The sequence below is a fragment of the Bufo bufo genome, chromosome 4 (assembly GCF_905171765.1).
Source record: "Bufo bufo chromosome 4, aBufBuf1.1, whole genome shotgun sequence".
Taxonomy (NCBI): domain Eukaryota; kingdom Metazoa; phylum Chordata; class Amphibia; order Anura; family Bufonidae; genus Bufo; species Bufo bufo.
This window is the reverse complement of record NC_053392.1, coordinates 564,207,208-564,233,223: the sequence shown is the minus strand read 5'-3', so window position 1 is coordinate 564,233,223 and position 26,016 is coordinate 564,207,208. Positions and strand designations below refer to the sequence as shown.

At 42.9% G+C, this 26,016-nt stretch overlaps 1 protein-coding gene across 1 annotated transcript in view; it reads right to left on the bottom strand.

Annotated features, from left to right (window-relative positions):
• Positions 1–26,016, bottom strand: part of LHCGR (luteinizing hormone/choriogonadotropin receptor) — a 345,065-nt gene that overhangs the window by 291,867 nt on the left and 27,182 nt on the right. The window lies entirely within an intron of this gene.

Genomic DNA, 26,016 nt, shown 5'->3' with positions numbered 1-26,016 from the left:
CTTACATATGAGAATATTACTATTGCAAAAAGGAAATGGGCAAAATATGACTATCATGCTTGCTGCTCGGCCTATTCCCGGGGTGTCAGTGTCTATGTCCACAGGAGTGTGGATTATATTCCAATTGCCCATAGAACTGATAGAGAAGGTAGATTTGTTTTTTTTGCATTGTCAGTTGAACGGCTCTGTCTGCATAGTGGCATTTGTGTATGTTCGTCCACCTTTTTCTATGTGAGTCATATCACACTTGGCGGACTTTATTGGCTCCAGAGCAAGGTGTCTGGTTTTGGTAACCGGGGACTTTAACGATGTAATGAATTTAGAGGAAGACAGATACTCCAAGGACCATGCGTACAAAATAAATAAAGATAAATTAACATTACTAAAAAGGGTCTGCCGGGAAATGGCATCTATAGACATCTGGTGATATCTGTATGGAGAAAAAAAAAGTATTTTCCTGTTTCAGCCGGGCGAATACAGTTATGTCTAGGTTCGCCCCAGATAAAGCGTCGAGCGAAACCCGGGTCGGGTCTGAACACAAAGCTATGTTTTAAGGCATTTTAAAACATTTGTGTTTGTGAGTATAATAAATTGTACTTTTATACCTTTTGTGGTGGTACTTCAATATCTGCGCACATCCCTTTTTGAAGGTTATACGATCTACCGGGAGGGTGTGAGCGACTGTGAGGATTCGTATATACTACATTTAGGAAGTGCGGAAAAATCCTGCTACGAAAGTCTATCTCTCTATAGAGATTGAAGCAGCGCAGTCCTTCATATAAAACGCATGTCTAGAATAGACCTAGCTTTAGCTAACTCTGACTTTTTGGATTTGGTAACAAAAATTAAGTATGAAAATACATACGATTTCTGACCATTCTCCAATAGTAGTAACAACTAAAATGGGGCATGGTAAGAAGAAAACGAGAAGTTTCAGACTAAACCCCCACTGGATTAAGTTGGTTAAGGATCAGGAAAATATATCAAAGGAGATCCAGGAATTTTGGCTATTGAATGCTCCGTCTGCACCCATGCAGTTTGTATGGGACTCTCTCAAGGCGTTCTTGCATGGAGTTTATATAGCCAAAAGTAATTGGAAAAAAAAAGAATATGCGCCAAAAGAACTAGCCCTAAAAAGAAGGGTTCAGTCCCTACAGGGAGAGATAGTTAATAATGTGAACTCCGCGGTACAATCACAGTATGTAGAGGCGAGACTGGAGTATAAAAATTACTTATTAGAAAAGGCACAACATAGGGTCTTCTTTACAGGAGCTATATACTTCTCTCAAGCAGGGAAACCTGGAAACCTTTTATCATCTTTGATCCAAAACCCCAAAAAATCAACTGAATAAAAAATATAAGATTGGAAAAGGGGGTGGTTACTACGTGTCCAGAGGAGATTGAGCGGGAGTTCGTTAAGTATTATAAAACTTTATATACCAACAATAAAAATAAGCAGGATGGAGACGCTGAAATGTTCATAGAGAACATTAATCTCCCTAAACTAACAGAGGAGGAAAGTAAAATACTTAACCGATCTATAGATTTAAAGGAACTACTTGAGGTTGTCAAGTCCATCCGGGGAAATTCTTCACCAGGAACTGACGGGCTCCCGTTTGAAATGTATCGCCAGTACGGAGATATACAGGGAGTGCAGAATTATTAGGCAAGTTGTATTTTTGAGGATTAATCTTATTATTGAACAACAACCATGTTCTCAATGAACCCAAAAAACTCATTAATATCAAAGCTGAATATTTTTGGAAGTAGTTTTTAGTTTGTTTTTAGTTTTAGCTATTTTAGGGGGATATCTGTGTGTGCAGGTGACTATTACTGTGCATAATTATTAGGCAACTTAACAAAAAACAAATATATACCCATTTCAATTATTTATTTTTACCAGTGAAACCAATATAACATCTCAACATTCACAAATATACATTTCTGACATTCAAAAACAAAACAAAAACAAATCAGTGACCAATATAGCCACCTTTCTTTGCAAGGACACTCAAAAGCCTGCCATCCATGGATTCTGTCAGTGTTTTGATCTGTTCACCATCAACATTGCGTGCAGCAGCAACCACAGCCTCCCAGACACTGTTCAGAGAGGTGTACTGTTTTCCCTCCTTGTAAATCTCACATTTGATGATGGACCACAGGTTCTCAATGGGGTTCAGATCAGGTGAACAAGGAGGCCATGTCATTAGATTTTCTTCTTTTATACCCTTTCTTGCCAGCCACGCTGTGGAGTACTTGGACGCGTGTGATGGAGCATTGTCCTGCATGAAAATCATGTTTTTCTTGAAGGATGCAGACTTCTTCCTGTACCACTGCTTGAAGAAGGTGTCTTCCAGAAACTGGCAGTAGGACTGGGAGTTGAGCTTGACTTCATCCTCAACCCGAAAAGGCCCCACAAGCTCATCTTTGATGATACCAGCCCAAACCGGTACTCCACCTCCACCTTGCTGGCGTCTGAGTCGGACTGGAGCTCTCTGCCCTTTACCAATCCAGCCACGGGCCCATCCATCTGGCCCATCAAGACTCACTCTCATTTCATCAGTCCATAAAACCTTAGAAAAATCAGTCTTGAGATATTTCTTGGCCCAGTCTTGACGTTTCAGCTTGTGTGTCTTGTTCAGTGGTGGTCGTCTTTCAGCCTTTCTTACCTTGGCCATGTCTCTGAGTATTGCACACCTTGTGCTTTTGGGCACTCCAGTGATGTTGCAGCTCTGAAATATGGCCAAACTGGTGGCAAGTGGCATCTTGGCAGCTGCACGCTTGACTTTTCTCAGTTCATGGGCAGTTATTTTGCGCCTTGGTTTTTCCACACGCTTCTTGCGACCCTGTTGACTATTTTGAATGAAACGCTTGATTGTTCGATGATCACGCTTCAGAAGCTTTGCAATTTTAAGAGTGCTGCATCCCTCTGCAAGATATCTCACTATTTTTGACTTTTCTGAGCCTGTCAAGTCCTTCTTTTGACCCATTTTGCCAAAGGAAAGGAAGTTGCCTAATAATTATGCACACCTAATATAGGGTGTTGATGTCATTAGACCACACCCCTTCTCATTACAGAGATGCATATCACCTAATATGCTTAATTGGTAGTAGGCTTTCGAGCCTATACAGCTTGGAGTAAGACAACATGCATAAAGAGGATGATGTGGTCAAAATACTCATTTGCCTAATAATTCTGCACACGGTGTAATCCTGCCAATGCTACTACAGGTTTTAAACAAAACCTATCAGACCGGTGAACTCCCTCCATCTTTATCTGAAGCTTGTGATTACACTCATTTAAGGGTAAGGATGATAGAGAGATCAGGGCGTATCGCCCGATCTCCCTGTTAAATACAGACTATAAAATCTGTGCAAAAATAATTGCTAATAGATTAAAAGAAGTCATTGATAGGTTAATTCACCCAGATCAGACTGGGTTTATACCCAAGAGATTAGTACAATCCAGCATACGTAGAGCTTTTTTGAACATACAGGTGGGGGAGGGGGGAGGTTCCCGCTCCATCCTGTCATTAGACGCGGAGAAAGCGTTTGACAGGGTGGAGTGGGCATAACTCTGGAAAGTAATGCATAGGATGAATCTGGGACAATACTTTATAAAGTGGGTCCAGATTCTATATAATCACCCCAAAGCCAGAATCAACATTAACGGGGTGTAGTCTGAGCAAATAGAGTTGCATAGAGGGACAAGACAGGGATGCTCCCTTTCCCCTTTACTGTTTGCTTTTTTTATAGAACCGCTGGCAGCTAAAATTAGATTGGATAAAAGGATTAAAGGTTTTGGCATGAAGGGGACCTCTGACAAGATAAGTATGTATGCAGATGATCTCTTAATTTTTTTTGAGAATCCAACTTTTCAGCTGTCTCATCTTACGGAACTAATAAAAAAGTTTAGTGATATCTCGGGATATAAAATCAACTGGGCCAAATCAGTATTGTTGCCGCTTGATCAGGCAACTCTACCGAACTCCCTGGAAATTAGGGTATTGAAATCTATGGAATCTTTTGAATATCTGGGTGTAAAGTTGAGTGCAAGCATCCTTGACTTTACGAAACTAAATGTTTCTCCCTTGTTGACTAAATGTAAAAGCAAAATAAGTGTTTGGCAGAAGTTACCGATAGTACAGGCGGACAGAATTGCATCAATAAAAATGGTGTTACTTCCCCAGATTTTGTATATTTTGGCAGCTTGTCCAGTTTGGATAGAGGATTGTTTCTTCAACCATCAGGAACGGCTGCTGAATGACTTAATCTGGGGAAGAAAAAGAGTAAGACTAAAACAGAAATACCTTTGATTAGCAGAAGAGGATGAAGGGCTATCAGTTCCCTTTTTCCAGGGATACTATTTGGCCTCTCAAGTCCAGTGGTTAAAATCTGGGGAAAATACTATAAACCAATACCTAGAAAGGGGTTTTAACGTCCCAAAATATAACATATTTAGTATATTAGAGACGGGATTTATTTAAAAAAAGGTAAAAAGTGCCCAATATGTCGAATGGTTGACTTGGCTTTTGGAAAAATTAAAAGAATACTAGGAATTTTGAACACTTCACATTTTTCACCTTTGTGGTGTAATAGTAACATTAGAGAATTACAATTAATTGCAGAATATAAGTATTGGGAAAAGTATGGTATAATTTTCATATCACAGCTAGTTAAGAATGGGGAAATAAGAGCACTAAAAGAGTTATGCCCTGGAATAAACTTAGATTCAATGAGTCGGTTTCGGTATCACCAATTAAAACACGCATTTGAAGCCACACAAAACAGGGAATACTTTAATATAATAAAATATGAATTTATAGATTTTTGTCATCAATACACGACAACCAGGGTGACTATTTCTCAAGTATATAGGATAATAAGGAAGGCGTTGGGTAAAATAGTAAAGTTTAATATAGAGGAAAAATGGGCGAAGGATATAGGATCAAACACATTAGAATGGGGGAATATATATAAAAATATAAAAAGGGCCACGATTTCTAGTAACTTTAGGATAATCTATTTTAATATTATCCATAGAACATACATGACTCCACTATTGCTAAGTAAGATTTACAAAGAACGAAAATCAAACAGTTGGAAATGTAAAGAAGAGGGCGTCGACTATATACAGTTGCAAGAAAAAGTATGTGTACCCTTTGGAATGATATGGATTTCTGCGCAAATTGGTCATAAAATGTGATCTGATCTTCCTCTAAGTCACAACAATAGACAATCACAGTCTGCTTAAACTAATAACACACAAATAAGTAAATGTTACCATATTTTTATTCAACACACCATGTAAACATTCACAGTGCAGGTGGAAAAAGTATGTGAACTCCTAGACTAATGACATCTCCAAAAGCTAATTGGAGTGAGGTGTTCGCCAACTGGAGTCCAATCAATGATATGAGATTGGAGGTGTTTGTTACAGCTGCCCTGCCCTATAAAAAACACACACCAGTTCTGGGTTTTCTTTTCACAAGAAGCATTGCCTGATGTGAATGATGCCTTGCACAAAAGAGCTCTGAGAAGACCTACGATTAAGAATTGTTGACTTGCATAAAGCTGGAAAGGATTATAAAAGTATCTCCAAACGCCTTGCTGTTCATCAGTCCACGGTAAGACAAATTGACTATAAATGGAGAAAGTTCAACACTGCTGCTACTCTCCCTAGGAGTGGCTGTCCTGTAAAATATGACTGCAAAAGCACAGCGCAGACTGCTCAATGAGGTGAAGAAGAATCCTAGAGTGTCAGCTAAAGACTTACAAAAGTCTCTGGCATATGCTAACATCCCTGTTAGCGAATCTACGATACGTAAAACACTAAACAAGAATGGATTTCATGGGAGGATACCACAGAGGAAGCCACTGCTGTCCAATAAAACATTGCACAGTTTGCACAAGAGCACCTGGATGTTCCACAGCAGTACTGGCAAAATATTCTGTGGACAGATGAAACCAAAGTTGAGTTGTTTGGTAGAAACACACAACACTATGTGTGGAGAAAAAGAGGCACAGCACACCAACATCAAAACCTCATCCCAACTGTGAAATATGGTGGTGGGGGCATCATGGTTTGGGGCTGCTTTGCTGCGTCAGGGCCTGGACGGATTGCTATCATCGAAGGAAAAATGAATTCCCAAGTTTATCAAGACATTTTGCAGGAGAACTTAAGGGCATCTGTCCACCAGCTGAAGCTCAACAGTAGATGGGTGTTGCAACAGGACAACGACCCAAAGCATAGAAGTAAATCAACAACAGAATGGCTTAAACAGAAGAAAATACGCCTTCTGGAGTGGCCCAGTCAGAGTCCTGACCTCAACTCGATTGAGATGCTGTGGCATGATCTCAAGAAAGCGATTCACACCAGACATCCCAAGAATATTGCTGAACTGAAACAGTTCTGTAAAGAGGAATGGTCAAGAATTACTCCTGACTGTTGTGCATGTCTGATCTGCAACTACGGGAAACATTTGGATGAAGTTATTGCTGCCAAAGGAAGTTTAACCAGTTATTAAATCCAAGGGTTCACATAATTTTTCCACCTGCACTGTGAATGTTTACATGGTGTGTTCAATAAAAACATGGTAACATTTAATTCTTTGTGTGTTATTAGTTTAAGCAGACTGTGATTGTCTATTGTTGTGACTTAGATGAAGATCAGATCACATTTTATGACCAATTTGTGCAGAAATCCATATCATTCCAAAGGGTTCACATACTTTTTCTTGTAACTGTACATATGATATGGAGCTGTTCAAGTGTGCAACCCTATTGGAGAGAGGTTTTTCGTGTTTTAAGTGTAGAGTCCTCAGTATCCCTTCCACTTAAACTGGAAGTGGCTGTCCTGGGCTGTATCCCATTATCAATTAGGGAAAAAAGGAAAAAAAGGGCCTGGACAAGAGGCCTTATGGTGGCAAGAGTCATTATCGCAAGAGAGTGGTGCTCCGAAAGAGCACCCAATATTACGGAATGGAAAAATGTATTGGTAAAAATCGAGAGCTTCGAGGAATATGCAATAAGTAGTACAATCTGTCTCTAAAGAGCGGTGACATTGCCCGGACGGGGGTGGGGCGGTGAGGAAGGATAGAGAGAGATAAAGATAATGTATGCCCCCCTTAGGGGGACTCTATGATGCCTACCGAGATAAGCATCACGGGGGGATTTGGGGGGGGGGGTTATTTAAGGATAAGTTAATTTGGATAGACAATGGTAGGTCTGAGTTAAATGTAATGTGGAGTTTAATGGGGAGTTTTGGAACCCCCAAAACAGAACAGACTACTTACCATTTTGGTATTGCTGGTCTTTACTATGATTTATAACTTATTATACTGACTGCTTTGGCAGATTGTGTACTGTTGAACTCAGATTTTGTATTGTCAAACCTAATTTTAAAGTTGTATTATGAAAGGAAAAAATAAAAAATTAAATATAACATAAAAAAATATAAATAAAACATAGCAAAGCACAACCGCTTCTCCGCAAACTTTTCAAAAGTGACTAGAGCAGCATAAACCAGTAAAAGGAGACACATTTTAGCGTAGGTTAGTAGGACTTGGGCCAAAATTTGTGAATCTTACACACCAGGCTTAGATGATTGATACATGCCCCTTAAGGTTGGTGTATAAAATGGCAATTTTAGTGCAGATAGAGCAATCCTCATCTAGATTGTGGTTTATCCCAATGCCATTCTGGATCCCCCAGACACCATCGAGGTGTCACCTCTTGTTGCTTCTCCGGAGGGGATGCTAAGGAATGGTGCACCCCAATGGGAAATAAGTCCAGAAATTCAAGGTTTCCAATAAACCAGTGTGCTTCATTACTAGAGGAACTCAAGTGCAAAACAATATGGAAGAAGATTCTGTGCTGAGGAAAGGCCTGAGCAAGCTGTCCCTTTCTCTCAGAAGGCTGGTGCCCTGGCCAAAGATCTGACGGCCAAGGGTCTGTGACAGGATAGGATAGGTCATCAATATCATATTAGCAGGGGTCTGACTTCCAACACCAATCAGCTGTTTGAAGGAGTAGCCACACTTGTGTAGTTCCTTGGAGAAGGAGTTTGTGGATATCTGCCCCTACTGCTACTACACAAAGCCATCCACCCATTATTCTAGTGCACTTGGAAGGGTTAACTTGCAGTGATTTATGCCATTGTTTACACTTTTACTGTTTTATATTGTTGAACTTCATGTTGCATGTTTATTTTAATATAGCCTGTTCATTTGCAGTATTATTGCACTGCATTGTGGAAAGGGTTAATACACAGCCAGCTAATACTGAGAGACTTTGGGACTTTTTACCTATGCACTGAGAAGTTTGAAATTTTCACCAGTTACTATAAGGGACTATGCAAAGTTTTGGATTGAAACCCCCCCCCACACACACACACTGACCTTTTGTCTGTCTGGTTTAGCTTTGTTGTTTACATCTGAAGACTTGTTTATGCCTGAAAAAAACTGCTTAGTCATTCCCATAGACTTATATTAGTATTGAAACGAATTTATGACAGACTGAAATTGCGAATTGTTTCTGTTTTAGGCTCTGCTTCTCCGCTCCACCCCTCCCACTAAAAAGTTCTAGTTCAGTTAGAAATTGCATATAAGGAGAGCAGTTAGAGCTCCTAGTTGTCTGCAGATAGAGGCCAGTGTTTAGTAAAAGAGACTCTGCCAGACTGCACGAGTGACCAGAATAAAATGTGGAGATGGGGATACTCTGCCACAAACCCTGGGTTACCAACCCTTTGACCAGAGTGCCAGCCATATGACAGCCACAGACTCTGTGCTATCAGCCCTTTAACCAGGGCACCAGTCTTCTTAGAGAGACAAATGGACTGCTATCTCAGACCTTTCCTCAGCACAGAACCTTCTGTATTGTTTTGCACTTGAGTTCCTCCAGTAAAGCACCACACTGGTTTACTGCAAAACTGACTCTCTGGACTAATTTCGGATTAGGGGGCACCATGCCTTACTATCCTCTCTCTCGAGAGAGTAGCAACACCTTGTGACAACGGTGTCCAAGGGACCCAATGTAGAATTGGGACCACCCTAAATCTGGCCACTGTATTCATGAAAGCTCTTCAAAATTCCCTGGGCGTTTTCTCACTTGTAGTGGTGGTGCAGTATAATTACAACTATTTGTTCCATTCAAGTGTGCTAAATTTTTTAAAAGCATTCACCTTTCGTTAAAATTGGTGTAATTCACTCAAAATATATTTTTTAAGACTTGTGTATGAAACACCAGTTTTATTAAATCTGCGCCTCATCTTTAGTGGGGATTTTTGTGCTTTGTATCCTAAAAACTGTATAGTTCTGACCACTATAAAATTTTAATCTATTTAGATTTTTTTTTAAATGCTATTTAAGGGTACAATTTTACTATTAGCTTATTGTTGACCAATGTGGTTTTGAGATGATTATATGGTACTTACTAATATAGTCTTTGTTGAAAATCTGCACTATTTTTTTATATTTCATAAGGTATGATTCCTTGTTTTGTCTTTTGTGCTGTCCACACAGAGGTCCTGTCCATAAAATGGCTGCTGTTGGAGGATCATGTGATCAGGCAAATCACCTTCATGCGATGCCTCCTCCAATCAAACACAATGTATCTGCAACTACCAACATAACAAGTGCAGATCGCAGGTGCAGTGTGTTTGAATTGAAAATGGTTTTTGTTAAAAATGGTGCAGATTTTTAACAAAGACTATATTAGTAAGTGCCACATAATCATCTCACAACTACATTGGTCAACAATAAACAGAAACAAACGGTTTGTTTATAAACACACTGCACTTTTTCTTGTAATTAAAATATAGTCCACAAAGTATTCCTTTTTGGTGGCAGATGCTTTCTTCACTTACTTCTGACCTGTGGGTGGCATTTTGAGAGATTCATCTTAATCGAATCACAAAAGATTTGGTGTAATCCAAATTTTTGGGAAATTCAAGATAAATTTGATTTGGATAGAATCGGTTTGTTCATCTCTAGTACTCATTTAAAGGGCGTTCTCACATAGCCCTATGCAAAGTGAATAGGGGATCATTGATAATTGTTGCTCCCAGTTTCAATAATGTCTTGGAAGCATCCCCTGTGTTAGGTCAGCTGTCTATCTCCACCACTGCCCTGCTCTACTCTATGGGTATGATATCTGCTCTACTCATCATGCTGTTACCTCCATGCTTCTGCCTTGTGCTCCAGCCTTTGCCTCCTTAAGGTGCGCATGCGCTCACCTTTGGCCTCTTAAAGGGCCAGTGCGTGCTCCCAAATCCTTCCACAGCCAATGGCTGAGGGTTCCTGGATATTGCAAGCACCCTTGTTACAGGGCTGAGATTCAGTTCTGTTTTGATATTTAAATTAAACACATGGTTGAGTGAGTAACATCACACTGCCATGTGGTTCCATAGTCATGACCCCACCCCTTCCTGTGCTTACATTAAAGGTACAAGGCATTGGGGGGCAGGTGTTAATATACCTAGCCACTGGGGAATTCCTTGGGCAGACTAGCTTCCTGTGAGGTCTTAGATGGAGGAAGTGGGACCACTATACATTCTAAGGCTAAGTATCTTGTGTCTATATTGTTAGACTATAGGCCAGTTGCATTGTGTATGTATACTGATATGACCATAATATTGAAAGTATTTGTATATGTTGTAGTACATTATAGTTAATTAAAGGTGTCTTTTATGTTATATCTGCAACGGTTGTGTGTTATTCCTGGTGATAATTTACTGCCTGAAAAGAAAACACTTTAAAACCATGTTATTTAAATATATTCACTTAAAAATGTGGCTAACCGCCAAAGATACTTGAATCAGGCTGAGTGGAGGGGGGTGGTTATTATTACTTAATTTGTTTATACCACAGATCCCTCCTGTCACACTTGAATACTGCTATCCCAGGTGGGGATATTTGGAGACATAAGTTACCATCAGTATCTCTAATAATAAAATCCCTGTGTGAGTGTGCTGTGTCCCTGTGTGTGTCACCAGTTTTGCAGAGGGGCATACGTGGTGCTGCATCCAATGAGGACACAGCACTCCACACGGACACAGCGCTACTCACAAGTTTCCCTGCTCCCCCTTTCAGGATGGCAGAGCGGCAGCGGGGTAGAGTGTTAGCTGTAATGTACAGCTAACACTCTGCTTCAAACAGCAGACATCAGTACTGGCACCGATGTCGGCCGTTTAACCCCTTCCATGCCGTGGTTCTTTAGGGCCTGCTGTATGGAGGGGCTAACCATCGGGCCGCTGCTCTGCTGTGGCGATGGCCGATGCTTGAATGTTAAACTAAGGGAGGGAGCTCCCTCCACCATTGGGCCGCTGCGCTTGCCGTGGTATATCTAATCCTGATCAGGCTCCTGCTAAAGGCAGGAGCCTGATCAGGATTATTGTGAGTTCAATACACTGCAGTACACACATATATACAGGTGAAACTCGAAAAATTAGAATATCGTGCAAAGTTCATTTATTTCAGTAATGCAACTTAAAAGGTGAAACTAACATATGAGATAGACTCATTACATGCAAAGCGAGATATTTCAAGCCTTTTATTTGTTATAATTTGGATGATTAATGCTTACAGCTTATGAAACAAAGTCACAATTTTGAGGTACCCTTTGCTCAGGGGGTATGGATTAATTAGCTGACTAGAGTGTGACACTTTGAGCCGAGAATATTGAACCTTTTCACAAAATTCTAATTTTAAGTTGCATTACTGAAACAAATGGACTTTTGCACGATATTCTAATTTTTCGAGTTTCACCTGTGTATATATACAGTCGTGGCCAAAAGTTTTGAGAATGACACAAATATTAGTTTTCACAAAGTTTGCTGCTAAACTGCTTTTAGATCTTTGTTTCAGTTGTTTCTGTGATGTAGTGAAATATAATTCCACGCACTTCATACGTTTCAAAGGCTTTTATCGACAATTACATGACATTTATGCAAAGAGTCAGTATTTGCAGTGTTGGCCCTTCTTTTTCAGGACCTCTGCAATTTGACTGGGCATGCTCTCAATCAACTTCTGGGCCAATTCCTGACTGATAGCAACCCATTCTTTCATAATCACTTCTTGGAGTTTGTCAGAATTAGTGGGTTTTTGTTTGTCCACCCGCCTCTTGAGGATTGACCACAAGTTCTCAATGAGATTAAGATCTGGGGAGTTTCCAGGCCATGGACCCAAAATGTCAACGTTTTGGTCCCCGAGCCACTTAGTTATCACTTTTGCCTTATGGCACGGTGCTCCATCGTGCTGGAAAATGCATTGTTCTTCACCAAACTGTTGTTGGATTGTTGGAAGATTTTGCTGTTGGAGGGTGTTTTGGTACCATCCTTTATTCATGGCTGTGTTTTTGGGCAAAATTGTGAGTGAGCCCACTCCCTTGGATGAGAAGCAACCCCACACATGAATGGTCTCAGGGTGCTTTACTGTTGGCATGACACAGGACTGATGGTAGCGCTCACCTTTTCTTCTCCGGACAAGCCTTTTTCCAGATGCCCCAAACAATCGGAAAGAGGCTTCATCGGAGAATATGACTTTGCCCCAGTCCTCAGCAGTCCATTCACCATACTTTCTGCAGAAGATCAATCTGTCCCTGATGTTTTTTTTTGGAGAGAAGTGGCTTCTTTGCTGCCCTTTTTGACACCAGGCCATCTTCCAAAAGTCTTTGCCTCCCTGTGCATGCAGATGCGCTCACACCTGCCTGCTGCCATTTCTGAGCAAGAGCTCTGCACTGGTGGCACTCCGATCCCGCAGCTGAATCCTCTTTAGGAGACGATCCTGGCGCTTGCTGGACTTTCTTGGACGCCCTGAAGCCTTCTTAACAAGAATTGAACCTCTTTCCTTGAAGTTCTTGATGATCCTATAAATTGTTGATTGAGGTGCAATCTTAGTAGCCACAATATCCTTGCCTGTGAAGCCATTTTTATGCAACGCAATGATGGCTGCACACGTTTCTTTGCAGGTCAACATGGTTAACAATGGAAGAACAATGATTTCAAGCATCACCCTCCTTTTAACATGTCAAGTCTGCCATTTTAACCCAATCATCCTGACATAATGATCTCCAGCCTTGTGCTCGTCAACCTTCTCACCTGAGTTAACAAGACGATTACTGAAATGATCTCAGCTGGTCCTTTAATGACAGCAATGAAATGCAGTGGAAAGGTTTTTTTGGGATTAAGTTAATTTTCATGGCAAAGAAGGACTATGCAATTCATCTAATCACTCTTCATAACATTCTGGAGTATATGCAAATTGCTATTATAAAAACTTGAGCAGCAACTTTTCCAATTTCCAATATTTATGTAATTCTCAAAACTTTTGGCCACGACTGTATATATATATATATATATATATATATATATATATATAATGAGAGTTGGGCAGCACTGCAGTCTCTTGCGTATGGATGGAGTGCCAGTGGCCAAGGAGACGATCCTGCTAAAAATGAATAAACAGAAGAAATTCCACGGCACATCCGAGAGATAAAATAAATGTAGTGACTTTATCTCTCGGATGTGCCGTGGAATTTCTTCTGTTTATATATATATATATATATATATATATATAAATATATACATACACTCACCTAAAGAATTATTAGGAACACAATACTAATACGGTGTTGGACCCCCTTTTGCCTTCAGAACTGCCTTAATTCTACGTGGCATTGATTCCACAAGGTGCTGATAGCATTCTTTAGAAATGTTGGCCCATATTGATAGGATAGCATCTTGCAGTTGATGGAGATTTGAGGGATGCACATCCAGGGCACGAAGCTCCCGTTCCACCACATCCCAAAGATGCTCTATTGGGTTGAGATCTGGTGACTGTGGGGGCCATTTTAGTACAGTGAACTCATTGTCATGTTCAAGAAACCAATTTGAAATGATTCGAGCTTTGTGCCATGGTGCATTATCCTGCTGGAAGTAGCCATCAGAGGATGAATACATGTTCTCATTTTGTTTACGCCAAATTCAGACTCTACCATTTGAATGTCTCAACAGAAATCGAGACTCATCAGACCAGTCTTCAACAGTCCAATTTTGGTGAGCTTGTGCAAATTGTAGCCTCTTTTTCCTATTTGTAGTGGAGATGATTCTGCTGTTGTAGCCCATCCGCCTCAAGGTTGTGCGTGTTGTGGCTTCACAAATGCTTTGCTGCATACCTCGGTTGTAACGAATGGTTATTTCAATCAACGTTGCTCTTCTATCAGCTTGAATCAGTCGGCCCATTCTCCTCTGACCTCTAGCATCCACAAGGCATGTTTGCCCACAGGACTGTCGCATACTGGATGTTTTTCCCTTTTCACACCATTCTTTGTAAACCCTAGAAATGGTTGTGCGTGAAAATCCCAGTAACTGAGCAGATTGTGAAATACTCAGACCGGCCCGTCTGGCACCAACAACCATGCCACGCTCAAAATTGCTTAAATCACCTTTCTTTCCCATTCTGACATTCAGTTTGGAGTTCAGGAGATTGTCTTGACCAGGACCACACCCCTAAATGCATTGAAGCAACTGCCATGTGATTGGTTGACTAGATAATTGCATTAATGAGAAATAGAACAGGTGTTCCTAATAATTCTTTAGGTGAGTGTATATATACACACATAATTGGTTAAAAATCAAAAAAATTAAAAACATTAAACATGCTTAGTATCGCTGTGTCCGTAAGGACCTGATCTATAAAAGGATCATGTTACTTTTATCGCACGGTGAACACCATAAAAAAAAAAGATAACCTGTGATGGAATTGCAATTTTGCCCACCGTACTTCCCAAAAAATTGTATAAAAAGTGATAAAGTCATATGTATCCAAAATTAGCACCAATTAAACCGTTACCTCATCCCACAAAAAATGAGCCCCACTCGTCCCAAAAAAAATAAAAATATGTCTTTCAGAAAATGGAGACACAAAACATGCTTTTATTGAATAAAATAAAGTTTAAAAAAAATGCACATATTAGGTATCGTCATCTCCGTAATGATGTGCTCTATAAAAATAGCATGTGATCTAACCCATCTGGTGAACACCATAAAAAAAAAATATAAAAGTGGCAAACAAATTTTTTTTTAGTACCTTACATCACAAAATGTGTAATACCAAGCAATCAAAAAGTCATATGTGTCCAAAATTAGCACCAATTAAACCGTTACCTCATCCCACAAAAAATGAGCCCCATTCAGAAAATGGAAACACAAAAACATGTTTTTTTTAAAAAAAATGCTTTTATTGTGTAAAAAAATAAATAAAAATGCACATATTAGGCATCACTGTGTACTTAACAACCTGCTCTAAAAAGAATTATATGTGATCCAGCCCGTCTGGTAAATGCTGTAAAAAATAAAAAATGTGCCAAAAAAGCAATTTTTTATCACCTTACATTACAAAAAGTGTAATACCAAGCGATCAAAAATTCATATGTGCCCCAAAATGGTACCATTTAAACCATCATCTCTTCCAGCAAAAAATGAGACCCTACCTAAGACAATCACCCAAAAAAAATAATAATATGGCTTTCAGAATTTGGAAACACAAAAACATGATTTAAAAAAAAAAACATTTATTGTGTAAATCCAAAATAAAAGTAAAAAAATAGACTTATTAGGTATTGCCACATCGTTACGACCTGCTGTATAAAAAGATCACAATATCTACTCTGTCAGGTGAACATTGTAAAAAAAAATAATAATAAAAACTGTGCCAGAACAGCCATTTTTTTGTTACCTTGCCTCATAAAAAGAGTAATATATATATATACACACACACACACACAATGCACAACTACCTCGAGCAAAAGATTTATATTCTGCAGGAATAACCCTAATAATAACACCCCCCCCCCCCCCCGCACCGCTCACACCAGCGAGCCGGCAAGCAGGTCGGAGAGCCACCTTTTCTGTTCGTCAGTCCCAGCCTCCATTCTGTTTGTCAGTCACAGCACTATTAGCCATATACAGAGGAGCCCCTATCAGCAGTCTGACCCACCAGTCGCTACCAGCAGTCTCAGCACCAGCAGTCAGTTCCAGTCGTACAGCCACCAGTCACAGTGCCAGCAGTGTCAGCCACCAGTCAGTGCCAGCCATCTCAACTATCAGTCAGTGCCACCAGCCACAGCCACCAGTCTCAGCCACCAGTCAGTGCCAGCAGTCTCAGCTACAGCCAGCACTCGGTGCCAGCAGTCTCAACTGCAAGCCGCAGCCAGCAGTCTCAGCCACAGCCACCAGTCAGTGCCAGTAGTCTCAGCCGCAGCCAGCAGTCTCAGCCACAGCCACCAGTCAGTGCCAGCAGTCTCAGCCACCAGCCGCAGTCAGCAGTCTGAGCTACAGCCAGCACTCAGTGCCAGCAGTCTCAGCCACAAGCCACAGCCAGAAATCTCAGCCTCAGCCACCAGCCACAGCCACCAGTCAGTGCCAGCAGTCCCAGCCACAAGCCACAGCCAGCAATCTCAGCCTCAGCCACCAGTCTCGGCCACCAGCCACAGCCACCAGTCAGTGCCATCAGTCTCCACCACAGCCACCAGTCAGTGCCAGAATTCTCCGCTACAGCTAGCACTCAGTGCCAGCAGTCTCAGCCACAAGCCGCAGCCAGAAATCTCCGCCACAGCCACCAGTCAGTGCCAGCAGTCTCAGCCACAAGCCGCAGCCAGCAGTCAGTGCCAGAAGTCTCAGCCACAGCCAGCAGTCTCAGCTACAGCCACCAGTCAGTGCCAGCAGTCTCAGCCGCAGTCAGCAGTCTCAGCAACCAGTCAGTGCCAGCAGTCCCAGCCACAGTCACCAGTCAGTGCCGGCAGTCAGTGTGGTCAAGTTCCCTTGCCATTTAATATAGATGGTTCCTACTAATGTTTATGCACTACTGTTCTAGCGCCCGTTATTGTAACGGGCTTAATGTCTAGTATTGTATAAATAAATACTATGTATCACCACATCTCATGTTTCTCCCCATTTATCACATGGGTAACAGATAGAATTTAAAATAGTTATCCTGGAAATGATTTAGAGGTTCAGTAGGTGCTCTTATATCTGTGGCTCTTATCAGCCTACAGCACCTCTACCCTTACACTCCCAACACCTCCAGACAAATACTCTTTCACTTTCACATGTATCCTTGTAACCCTATTGCGTCTGCTCGACGCATTTCTATGCCCCCTGAGTTGCTACTGGCATGTCATCAGGTGCAGAAGACAAAGCACAAGATTTTAATGAACGCTGCACACCAATATGGGTGTGGCTCGGCCTCGGTCTATATAAAGAACGGCTATTCGCGCCTGCGCTACGGCCCTTACAATGCTGCAGGCTTACACAGTATCAATGCTGCACGCCCGCCATCAGTGGCTTGCAGCTTCTTCTTTCTGTTTTTGAGCGCTGCTGAACGCCAAGTATCATTAAAATCTTGTGCTTTGTCTTCAGCTCCTGATGACATGCCAGTAGCAACTCAGGGGGCATAGAAACGTGTCAAGCAGACGCAATAGGGTTACAAGGGTACATGTGAAAGTGAAAGAGTGTTTGTCTGGTGTGGATACTGTGGGGAGCAGCGGATTGCCTGGAACGGTGACGGGAGGTGCCGGTGTTGCGGCTGGGAGTAACGGTGCAGTTGGGGGAGTTGATGGGGGAGTTGGCACAGGTTCTAACACTGCGGTTGGGAGGTCGGGTGAGGTGGTCTCAGTCTCGGTACAGGCGGCTGGGGAGGATGACAGGCTCAGGGTAGACGATACAGCACGTGGAGAAGTGTATGTCTGTTTTGAAGGGCCCTTAGGGGCGCATTTAAAACAAGACGTGCGTGAACGCATTTGGAAGGGGGAGTATGTGGAAATTTTTCCCTACTCCCCCTGGAGCGGTTTAACTTGGAGAGGGGAAAAAAGGACGACGAAAAAAAAAGAGGAGGACGAGAAGCGTAGGTTCCGTTTAATCCCGCGCACGTTCTCTAACTGTCTTCGAGCATTTGCGATCTTGGCCAGTGTGATAGGTGAAAGAAAGCCGGAGTGTTGTTCGGCTTTATTTTGTTATATGGACGCCATAGGGTAAGCGTTTTGGGTGTACGGCGGAACGGGTTGGCTCCGCTATGATGAACAGTTCAGACAGAGGATGGCGGTGCGGAGTAGCATTCGGTGGGACCATAAGGACATTGGGCTGTGGATGCGGGTAATGGCACCTGTGCGCCCGGCCCAGTCCTTTAGGGGAAAGGCAGGAGGGTCAGGGCAGTCAGCATTTGCAGTTGCTTCCGCAAAAGGATTATGTTTCCTTTTTAACGAAGGAAACTGCAAATTTGGGGCAAAATGTCGCTTCAAACACGAGTGTTCGTCCTGCGGCGGAAACCACGGTCTCAACCGTTGCTTTAGGGCCAATAGACAGAGAGGGTGGGAAGCAAGTGGAAAGGGGCCTGACACCAGTTCAGGTGGAAAAGATGGCCCCCTTTCTAAGTAGATACCCGGATCAGGATGTGGCCGAGTTTTTGAGGTTAGGGTTTACGGAAGGTTTTCATATTCTGTCGGTGCCGTTGTCGGATGTTCTCGTTCAAAAAAAATTACGTTTGGCCTTACAGCACTCAGAAGTGGTAACTCAAAAGTTGGAAAGGGAGGTGGCCATTGGCCGCATGGACGTCCCGTTTAAGGAACCGCCTTTTCCTAATTTGAGAGTATCACCGTTAGGGTTAGTTCCCAAAAAAGAGCCAAACTCGTTTAGACTCATTCATCACCTATCCTACCCAAAGGGGGCTATTGATCCGGAATTATGTTCGGTGGTGTACACTTCATTTGACGCAGCTGTTGCCTGGGTTCGGCGGTTCGGGGCGGGGGCGTTATTGGCAAAAACGGACATTGAGGCGGAGTTTCGCCTATTGCCCATTAACCCAGATAGTTTGCACTTGTTGGGATGTTATTGGGGGGGTGGATATTTTGTGGATAGGTGTTTACCAATGGGTTGTTCTGTGTCTTGTGCATATTTCTAGTCCTTCAGCTCTTTTTTGGAATGGGTGGTAGTGGACGTGTCAGGTTGTTCATCCATTATACATTACCTGGATGACTTTCTATGCCTGGGCCCAGCGGGCTCCAGGGTTTGTCCTTTGTTATTAAACACGTTGAGGTCTGTTTTTCATTCATTTGGGGTGCCATTGGCGGAGGAAAAAACAGTGGGTCCGACAACGGAATTGAGTTTTTTAGGTATTGTGATCAACACTAAGAGGCTAGAATGTCATCTGCCAGACGATAAGTTGTTAGATTTGAGGTTGGCGGTGGACAGGGCTAGGCAGTCCCCCAAAATTAGATTGAAGGATTTACAGTTGCTGCTGGGAAAACTCAATTTCGCGTGTCGAATCATGCCCATGGGGAGGATATTTTGTCGGCGATTTGGCGGGGGCTACGGCTGGTGTAACGGCCTGCATCATTTCATTCGCTTAGGCAGGGAGCTAAAAGGGGACCTAGCGGTATGGGCCGAATTTTTACAGCATTTTAACGGTAGGTCTTTAGTTCTGAGTGAAGTGGTAGATAACTTTGATTTTGCCTGTTTTCGGACGCTGCTGGTGGATCTGGTTTTGGGGTTTATTGTCATGGGCAGTGGTGCGCGGGTAGTTGGCCAGAGGCTTGGGCGGACCGAGGATGGGTTAGAAACCTGGTGCTCTTAGAACTATTCCCGATTGTGCTTGCGATGGTGTTGTGGGGGGACCTCTTTAGGGATAAAAAAATTGCGTTTCCACTGAGACAATTTGGGGGTTGTGGAGATCATCAATGGGATGACGACATCCTCTCCGCCTGTTGTTCGCTTGCTGCAGCATTTAGTGTTAATTTGTTTAAGGTTTAATGCTTGGATAGTTGGGGTACATGTGCCTGGGATCACTAACTGTATTGCGGATGCCCTTTCTCGTTCGCAGTGGGAGCGGTTTCGGCAGCTGGCGCTGGATGCGTAGCTCGAGGGAATGCATTGTTCGGAGTCCATGTGGGAGCTGTTGGAGGGGCCATAGGTCAGTTGCTGCAGGATTCCATGAGCGCCGGGACGTGGGTAGCGTACGGTAAAGCGTGGCATGAGTGGCAGTCGTGGTGTTCGGACTTAGGGGTCCCAGCGTACGAGGGGGAGGTCCCGCTATTACTGTTTTTGTGGCATGTCAAGGAGGCAGGCTGGTCGGTTGCGCGCCTGAACAAATGGATAGCGGGACGTGCATTTGGGTTTAAGCTACGACAGTGGCCAGATGTTACAAAGGCGTTTTTAGTCCGGCAGGTGTTAAAAGGTTGGAGGCGCGGGGCACGGTCAGCTGATAGACGTAGGCCGGTTTCCTTTCAACTACAGTTGCGTATTGGCTGCCAACTAGAGGTGGTTTGTCATTCACCTTGGGAAGTAAAGCTATTTCGGGTGGCATTTTCCCTAGCCTTCTTTGGGGTGTTTCGGCTGGGTGAACTGGTCTGCAATAGCGTGCAAGTGATAGGCGGGGGATTGTTGAGAGAGGATGTTGTCTTGTCCCATAACAGGGTGGTCATTCGTATTCGCCGGTCAAAAACTGACAGAGAAGGGAGGGGTAGCTACGTTAGGTTATTTGAAGTGCCAGGTTGTTTTTTGTGCCCGGTCAGGTGCTTGCGGGAGTATTGTGTGGTTGGGATATCCGCGGTTGGCCCACTGTTGACCCATGAGGATGGATCCTATTTATCACGTTACCAGTTTGTGACAGTGTTTAAATGCTGCATACTCAAGTTGGGTATGGCAGCTGATGATTTTACGGGTCACTCGTTTCGCATTGGGGCGGCAACGGAAGCAGCAAGGGCGGGCTTGAGTGATGAGATTATTAAAAAAATAGGGAGATGGGAATCGGTTCGTTTACGTTCTTATGTGTGCTTAGGTTTCATTTAAATACTGCATGTATTGATTGTTGCTATGTTGTTTCTTTGTTGTGTTTTGCAGGTTGCAATCCAGCTTTGGTGTGGCTACTTGGCCACTCTTTTGTTTTTTGGTGTGCTCTTCGGACGGATGTGCGCCCTGATGGTCGGCAACTGGGCTTGCATAGGGAGGTAGCTGAAGTCCGATGGATCGGGGTAAGAGGCATGTTGTGGGAAGGTGTGTTGAGAGAGGTCCACAGGTACGTATGGTTGACTAGGCCACCAGATGTGCTGGTCCTGCATGTAGGGGGAAACGACTTAGGAGTCAGGCCGGTCCGGGAGTTAATACGGGACATCAAATTTGATTTGCTTCGGCTATGGTCATTATTTCCAGGTACTATTACGGTGTGGTCTGACATTGTGCCACGGAAGGTGTGGCGTGGCGCTCGTTCGGTAGAGCGCCTTAATAAAGCGCGGTTGAAAGTCAATAGGATGATAGGTAAATTTATGGCCAGGAATGGGGCCGTAGCGGTTCGGCATTCTGAGTTGGAACTGGGTGTGGGGGCTTTTTGGAGAGCAGATGGCATTCACCTCAATGCTGTCGGTATAGCTCTTTGGTCGTTAGGGGTTGCAGGAAGGCGTTGAATGAGCGCTAGGGTTGTGGAGGGACGCGCAAGCCTGAGGGTGGCGGTCAGGTTGCGCGTCGTTGGCGGGGGGAGGTCCTCGAAGTTGGTGACACTGATGCTTATGGAGGATGGGAGGGCCTCAATGGTGGGGGGCTGGACTCCCATGGTTGGTGTAGTTGGCTCGTGGAGAAGGCGTCCGTGAGTTGGTCTCCGAGCTGGCAGTTTACGGCTGGAGGCAGGACGGAGGCGCCAGTCTGGGCAAGTGCGTGTTAATAAAGTTGGGGCTTCGAGGACCTTCCCCGTCAGGGGGGAAGAGAATACTGTATTTAATGTTATTTAATGTTATTTAATTTTATTGATGCGTTATTGATGGTTATGTATCCAATATTTGGGAATAAACAGCTGCTGTGGCCATTAAATCCGAAATCGGCCTCTGTGTCTTCATTATGCATAAGGCAGTAAGTTGGAACGGGGGGAGGTCTGGGGTGTTAGGTAATAGTTATGCCCCGAAAGAATAGACAATAACCTGGTCATGTCTGTGCTCCAGCGTGTGCCTGTTCTGCTTGTGTATCCCACCACTTCCAGTTTCTGTTTCAATTCTATCTGTGTTTTAATTAACCCTGTCCATCTGCCTCATTTGTATCTTCACTATCTCCCTGCCTGTCTGTTTATCCTGTGCCTTCCACCATCTACGCTTCAAGTGTGCTGTCTGGATCTCAGAAACCTGCATTCAAGTCTTAGTGACTGCTCAGACTACACTTGCAGTGTTCCTACCTCTTTAGTGTGCTTTCTGTATTCTGCGCTTCTGGTACTTGCACCAGAGACCCTGACCTCTGTGGGTCAGCTTCTAACTACACCGCGACTATCACAGGAAGTAACGGTCTGTTTGCTTCCCTGCAGCAAAGGTCAGATCCCTCTGCATGAGTTAAAGGATGAATACTAGGGGAGCACCGGAATAACCCCCCTAGGGTTTAGCCAAACTAGTTAGTTGGCACAATGGGTCCACACTGATAATATGTAACATGCTGGTTACACAGGACACTGTGCTGCTGATAAATGACAATTTGTATTACAGTGTGAAAGATGCCTAACAAATGATAGGTGACACATTTACATAGGCTATTGATCGGGAACGATCATTCATGCAAATGTTTGTTCCTGATAATTGGCCCACTCCATTGTTAACACCATCTAAAGTTTGTCACCAACTATACATATTTCCATATCCCCCTCAGAAATGCATTGAATTGATGAGTTGCCCGCTTAGAAATGTATTGAATTGATGAGTTGCATGTAGATGCCTCTGTGGATATAGTATTTTTAGCTTTGGTACATAACCGATTCACTGCAGTAGACACTATTGTCAATAAATTCAGCAAGCATGAATTCAGGAATGTTGGAATGAAATTGAGTTGAAAACCATAATTGTGTGAAACGGTACTTTTTTTTTCTTAAAATAAGAAATCTTTTCTTTCAAATGCCTCATAAAATTGTAAGCAAGTTTACAGCTCACTAACTTTTTTCAGTATTGCTTTTTTCCTAAAATCACCTCTTTACTTTCAAACCTTAAAAGCTGTAGAGAGTAGCGCAGAGGGAACTAAAAGTGAAAAATGATGATATCTAGTCCATTTAAGGATCCTGTTACTGGCAGCCTGTTCTTGTAATACGATTGTCTGGTACAAGAATCTTACTACGCATTCATTTATTTTATTTCGTTCTGAATGTGTAAGCTGTCTTGCATGAATTTTTTAATGGTGTTTGTTTAGGAAAGACATGGCTAAACCCTTTATGGCTGTCGAGTCTTACTTCCTAATAACAGTTCCAAAAATTTTTCACCTTTTAGAAAGAATAGTCATTTTGATAACATTTTTGTCTTTTTTCTTAATTTTTTTGGTTTGTCTTTTTGACTACAAATGTTATACTACTAAATATGAACTAATATTTAGTAATTAAATAGACCATTTAATACATAGCAAAACTCAAACTTGCTTCCCTCTTATGGTGCTGGCCTGTAAGGTGGGGGAATGTTGCACCCACCTTTAAAGTGCTGTCCCATATAAAATATTCTACATTTATCAAAATTTGATCAGCACCTTGATCTGAATACTTTTTTAATTGCATGTAATAAAAAAAATGTATAGCCACTGAGCTATTCTGAGCTATTCAATAAAATGTACCGTATTTGTATAGCACCACCTGCTGTTTGCTCTTATCCTTATTTCCTGTCCACCTCACTGAGTTGGTTGTACACACTCAATTTAAATAAACTGTCATTAGCTGTATCTTCTGTTACAGGGAAAGAACTACAGCAAATAAAGACACACACCCTGAGATGCCAGCCTGAAATAAATCTAGCAGAACAATTGGAACAATGAATGGGGAGATGAGTGAAGTTTACAAAAATGCGATTTGGATTTTTTTCACAAAATTTGCTTCTTTCCGAAATAATTCTTAAAGAGGCGTGTTAAATCAGCTATATCTTGGCCTGTAAGGAGAGTGTATCTCAGTGTACATCACTGTGCATTGCAACAACATGCATAGTCAGTCCTTTCTGGTAGTGAAACAGTTTCTGTGACAGGCAGGTGGACACCCCAATAACAGTAGAACTAGAAAGCTTATTCACCCCAATTTGTGAATCAATGTCTAAAAGAATTGCTTATCTATTAAACAAGGAGGACACTGTTCAATGATATAGCTCTGTGCTCAACACAGGGATTAATGCAAACTGCACTGTCTCCTATGGATCCCTTCAGCTCCAGATTACTGTCCCTGCAGTCTCCCTATGATCACCCTACAGTTTGTAAAAAAATCTTCCTACACTGTCCCTACAGTCTCCCTATGCTCTCCTTACAGTGTGCAAAACCTCGCCCTATGATCTCCCTACACTGTCCTTGCACAATTTAAAGCTTTTAGCAACAATGTCCCTAGCACTTGTCACTAGTGATGGACGAACATCTGCCGGGACGGTTCTCGAACGCGATCAAATGTTCGCGAACCGCAAGTTCGCGGCGGGTTCAGGCGAACCTGAAAAACCTTCAGTTCATATTTGCAGCCAAGAAATAATTACTAGAAGTTCACAAATAGTCCCACAACATGGACAGTGACATACCAGATGTATTATTTGAATTTGCGATCTCCATTTATTATTTTTTTCAATGCGTAATATATTTTTCGCGTACGCGCATGTGCAAATTCACTATACTGTACCCAAATGCACTATAAAGAAAGTATATCGGTATATAACACCGCGCTTCGATCAGTTTTTTGGGGGGCGACTGGTATATCACACCAGTAGAAATTATTTGTTCCAATAACGCTTGTCCCTCTATATACCTGCAGTATCGCAGCAGAACCGCACACAACTGCCGCACAACACAAATGCCCTATAATATACTTTCTAACATAGAAAGTATATTATAACATTGTACAAGGAAGGCAATCCATTAGAATATACATAAAGATAAAACGGAACCTTTAATAATTTTACTATGAGGGTCCATTCACACATCCGTAAGTGTTTTGTGGATCCGCAAAACACGGACACCGGCAATGTGCATTCCACAATTTGTGGACCGCACATCGCCGGCACTATAATAGAAAATGCCTTATCTTGTCTGCAATTGCGGACAAGAATAGGACATGTTCTATTTTTTTGCGGAAACGGAAGCACAGATACGGAAGTGCGGATCCGCAAATGCGGATGCGGACAGCACATTCCGGCCCCATTGAACATGAATCGACCCATTTTGCGGACGTGTGAATGGAAAAGATATCCCTCAAAATGAAAATAAATTAAATTATCAAGGTTAAAGGGGTTCTGCACTTTGTTTTAACTGATGATCTATCCTCTGGATAGATCATCAGCATCTGATCGGCGGGGGTCCGACACCCGGGACCCCCACCAATCAGCTGTTTGAGAAGGCAGCGGCGCTCCAGCAGCGGCACGGCCTTCTCACTGTTTACCTCTGGCCCAGTGACGGCACGACTAGTATCAACTAGCGTGGGCGGGGCTAAGCTCCATTCAAGTGAACAGAGCTTAGCCCCACCCACGCTAGTTGATACTAGTCGTGACGTCACTAGGCCAGCGTTAAACAGCGAGAAGGCCGCGGCGCTGCTGAATCGCCGCTGCCTTCTCAAACAGCTGATCGGTGTGGGTCCCGGGTGTCGGACCCCCGCCGATCAGATGCTATATAATCTATCCAGAGGATAGATCATCAGTTAAAACAAAGTGCAGAACCTCTTTAAGCAAAAAGCATAGATGTGGTAGGCAATAACAAGTGCTCGGCGGCACCAAATCAGAAACCATATGTCCTTCCACAATCTGGGGGGTTCCAGTGCACATCCATGAATCCCGGAGGGAAAGAAAAAAACATCTATCCCTGGGCTAGATGATGATGTGGTATTGAAGGACAGGGTGGGCAATGAACTGTCCCTGATATTGCCCTACAAGGGGGCTGCTATTCTGGCCCTGATAGCCTAACCACAGACCACCCGCCCTGATAAGAGCGACCCCATCCGGAACCTTACCCTATATAAAAATGGCCCTAGTAAGCCCCTAGGCCCCTGACTTCCAGGTGATCACTAT